The sequence below is a fragment of the Notothenia rossii genome, assembly GCF_949606895.1.
Source record: "Notothenia rossii genome assembly, contig: scaffold_210, whole genome shotgun sequence".
In the NCBI taxonomy this organism is placed as follows: domain Eukaryota; kingdom Metazoa; phylum Chordata; class Actinopteri; order Perciformes; family Nototheniidae; genus Notothenia; species Notothenia rossii.
In genome coordinates, this window is record NW_027639863.1 from 76,607 (window position 1) to 81,673 (window position 5,067).

Below are 5,067 nucleotides of genomic sequence, written 5' to 3' on the forward strand. Positions count from 1 at the left end.
TAAAATGGTCTTTAAAAACAGTCATTCAAAAGCAAGGATATCAAATAAACATAAAAGATGAATAACCCAGGTATAAATCCATGAATAAAACTGTCTCTCAAAGGTGGGGTAGGTGAGTTTGAGAAACCGGCTCGAGATACACTTGTTGTTATATTCCATGGAATGCTCTTAACATCCCGATAGCAATGAATATATTAAATGCTTTGACAATAAATCCATAATAATATTTCATCTGTGGAAGCCGTGGTACTGTAAAAAGCACGACCAATCATCTGAGTCGGCCCGGCTAAAGTAACTGGATGGCCTACCTGCCTGTCAGCCTTCCATCTGTGCACAAACTTATCTCGTGCCCTCATTGGTCATGTGCGCGTTTGTGTGTGTTGGAGGAGGGGCTCTGGAAGGAAGTGGCAGATTTTTCCCGGCTGTGTATTTTCCAATTCTAGCGCACTCGAGCTGGTTTCGCCAAAATGACCTACCCCACCTTTAAAGAGACCTTTTTCAATTTTTCCCAAAACTTCAATGAATTTTTTTAGAATCCTTGAATCTGGATTTTAAACCATTGTTTTAGGTTATATTCATTGGCTAAAGAAAAAATGTGTACACTGACATGACCGACTATACCTGCTTTGCACATTTGATTCACATTACCTTGAGTTGCTTGACTTTTAAATAAAAGTACCTGATGCTCGATAAAGTGAGGTTTCTTTTTAATATATCCAACAGATTTTGTAACAACACATATTCTGGGTTTATTGCCAATTTCTTCCCACAACACCGTCAAATGGCACCCACCTCCATCTTATTTTGGCAACAGCAGCGTATCTCTTGTTTCGGTCAGTGGGTTTTATTGAAAAACAGAGAGGGATGTTTACAATGTGAATATTGATATTTCTGAGTTACATAACATCATCATTGTGTCTGTAACCTTTGAGGAACAAGATGAGTATTTCAAATCTGTGTTCGTGTTGATTTTTCATATCATTTTGAGGCCTTCAAAACTCAAATCAATCAGCTTCCTTTGAATGGTGATGCATTTGTTGAATCTGTTGCTAATTATCGTGATTTCGAGCGCCATGCTTGTTTGTGTTTCACTCAAATTCAAGCCATGTTGTCGTCAATGAGTTTGCAGGCAAAGGAACGTGTTTTGCTAATTTAAATTCCTTCTATCCTACACTTTCGAGTTCTGTGGTCTAGTGAAAACAGGAAGCGTCGGACTGAAGGTGTCCTTGGACAGCGGGTCTGCAAACAAACAAACAAAGCAAAACATGAAGAAAACAGGACGCACTGATGGGGAGGCGGATGGAGAGAGTTTCACAACGTGGAGCTGGGAAACTGTGAGTGTCTCTAGTGTGCTTTTGGTTGTGTTTCCAATCACTGTCTATTTTAAGGAGACACAAAAACAAGAATGAAAGAAGAAGAGGCGTAAATACTGTGAGGGAGAAACAGAAGAGATATTATTGGATAACGATTTGACCAAAAATAGTTGTCTCGCTCACATCGATGTCTTATTTTTCTCTTAGCAAAACATTGCTCACATTCCTTCTCAGTACACTCCGGAGAAAACAAGCGTGTTTCAATTTTTTAAACAGCTGTGTGGACATGTATGGACGTCCCCCAGTGGACTCCATGTGAAAGACTTTGGTAGTGTACGCACTCGTTGGCTGCTGCTGGTTTTTAAAAGTATATTCAATCCTCATTTGTATATTTATCCATTCAAATGACCGATGTTCTACCATAGCCGCTTTCACACCAAGTACGTTCCGTACTTAGTTCCCAGCACTTAGTACCGCCATGAACTAAGTACAGATCACGTTCACACCGGAATAAGTTCCTGGGGAGGATTAGGCAAATGAAGCCGCTGACGTCACTTCTTCTTCTTCTGCTTTGGGTTTACTGGCAGGCCGCAAACAACTTCACGGCGTATACTGCCACCCGGAGTCCCCGGCCGGAAGTCCCCGGAGTTGGGGACTGGCTTCAGTAGAAGCCTTCCGAGTAAATCGCCAGAACGCCGACACCTCCTCATCTCCACCGCTCCCATGTTTTCTTTTGTGTTGCCATAAGTTATTCTCTCTGCGTTGGTGCGCGGGGCTAATGCTAATGCTAATAATGCTAATGCCAGCAAGTACAATGGCGCCTTCACAAAACTGTTAAGAGTTTTACGGGGCGTGGTTTGCAATTCGCCCAGCCAATCAGAAATTGGTACTTTTTCTCCCCAGGATAGTAGGCTACCTAGCAGGGACTAAAAAGGGGGAAAAAGTTCTCTGAACTAAGTTCTCTTTTTGGTGTGAACGCAAAATTCCAGGAACTCATGATATCTGTTTCAACAGTTACTTCATCACTTTGTTTTAAAATGTTTGTATTGTTATTTTTATTTGTATTGTACTTTTTACCTTGTGGTTCTATACACGCCTGAATTGCCCGACGGGGAACAATAAAGTTCCATCTTATCGTATCTTATATTCCAAATCTGGATTTAAACAATGACTTAAATCCACTGTCAAGAAGGACCTGTGCCACTGACAATTCTGAAAATGTATAATCCAATAATGCCACAGTATATTTAAATTACATATCCTGTAACCTGGGCACGTCTCCCTGTTGTCTCGACACTTTCGGGATAATTTACATTCCCAAAGCTTCATTTGCATCAGTATAAAAACATTATCATATCCGTTTCACCGGTGTACTGCTTTGGGACTGGTAATTGTTCTGACTCACTAATGAATGGTTTTCACATTGGAAGCCGTCAAATTGCTCAAAGGGTATCTTTTCCTACAGAAGGAAGTATTCAATAGCATTAAGAGTACAACTATCAAAATCAAAATTGACTCTTGTACGCCAATAGTCATTAGCATTTGTCAATAAGTGGGAGGAATACATGCAGTGTATCTACACAACCCACTACTCAAAGAGGTTGTCGTGTCCTCCCAATATCTATTGTTTATCCCCACAGTGTCTGTCAAGTCAAAGTCAACTTTATTGTCAATCTTTTTCCCACAGTCCCGAGGTATAAAAACCACACATTCAAATGCAAGATAACTCAATAGTCTTCCTTGTAAAGTCATTTCCATCACCTAGTTTCCATCTACATTACCATCGCTTCAGTCACATGCTTTTATCACATGGCAATACTTATGTTGATGTATAATGTTGTATAATGTTTTTATCATTTTTATGCTATGACGTGTGTATTTTTGTTTTTGTCTTTGCTTTGGATAGCCCTTTGAGGCATTTCTTGTGATTTGGGGCTATAATAGATTTTGATTTGATTTGATTTGAATGCCTGTCCCTGAGTGTTGCTCTTCTGAAGACAGGATGTCAGGAGAACATATGGAGATGCAGTCGATCCAAGGCTTTATGTATTTATATTCATATAGTACCAATGGGTGTAGTTTTGTTGTGCTATGACATAATTAGAATTACAAATGTCCTGATATTGGTGTTTATTTTCATGTTTCTTTAGAATAATAGTCAGAAAGTAACAATGATTTGGGACTATAATACATTTTGATTTGATTTGTCCGTAGCTACCTGTGGTAACGCTTCTATTATCAGACTTTCTTTTAAAACAACTCGATATGACAGTCAACAGCTGCTACTTAGACAACACATGCAGATTCTGACAACAGGGGTGTGTTCACTCTTTGAGTCCTCAGCCAACACAAAGGGTGATTGTGAATCCAAACTGCAGCATAAACAGAGTAACACTCAGCGTCATCGTCGGACCCCTCCACAACAATGTGATGTCATTTAATTAGTCTCCCTCCTTCCTGGGAAACATCCAGGAAATGTTAAACACAGGAGCGATGGAGTTTAATGGCAAGGTTCCTCCCGGTGTTTTTCTAATTACTACGCATCGTGTTTTATGACTTCCTGTTTGTATTGTATGACTACGATTCGGAGGAAAACAAGAGGTTATGAGGAAAACAAGAGGTTATGAGGTCAAACATGTCTTTTTATATACCTGTGTGTTATGTCGCAGGAGAACTGAAAGAGCAGCATGGGAGGTGAAGTTAGTAATGCTAAAAAAATTCTGGCTTTTTAAAATCTTTGTCCAAATATTACTGTCCAGTACAGACGCAAAAACCAGTAGCTCAGAATGTAGACAGAAGAAAGAAACTATGTAACATTTGCGCTTCTATTGGCTAGCGCTCCAACACATTGTACTTGATAGGCTAAGGGGCGGGACATCTCTAAGAGGTAGACCAATCAAAACAGAGCCAGCCAGCTAACCAATCACAGCAGACTGGGCTCTGGTTTCAGACAGAGGGTGAAAAGAGGTGCTGCAGCACAGGCAGTATGAGAAAAATGAAGAGCTTTTGAACATTAAAGCATGGAGACATGTAGAGACACTACATACTGATATACACCTGAACATCAGCAGGAGAGGACTCTTTAAAGTAGAGACACTACATACTGATATACACCTGAACATCAGCAGGAGAGGACTCTTTAAAGTAGAGACACTACATACTGATATACACCTGAACATCAGCAGGAGAGGACTCTTTAAAGTAGAGAAAGTACATACTGATATACACCTGAACATCAGCAGGAGAGGACTCTTTAAAGTAGAGACACTACATACTGATATACACCTGAACATCAGCAGGAGAGGACTCTTTAAAGTAGAGACACTACATACTGATATACACCTGAACATCAGCAGGAGAGGACTCTTTAAAGTAGAGACACTACATACTGATATACACCTGAACATCAGCAGGAGAGGACTCTTTAAAGTAGAGACACTACATACTGATATACACCTGAACATCAGCAGGAGAGGACTCTTTAAAGTAGAGACACTACATACTGATATACACCTGAACATCAGCAGGAGAGGACTCTTTAAAGTAGAGACACTACATACTGATATATACCTGAACATCAGCAGGAGAGGACTCTTTAAAGTAGAGACACTACATACTGATATACACCTGAACATCAGCAGGAGAGGACTCTTTAAAGTAGAGACACTACATACTGATATACACCTGAACATCAGCAGGAGAGGACTCTTTAAAGTAGAGACACTACATACTGATATATACCTGAACATCAGCA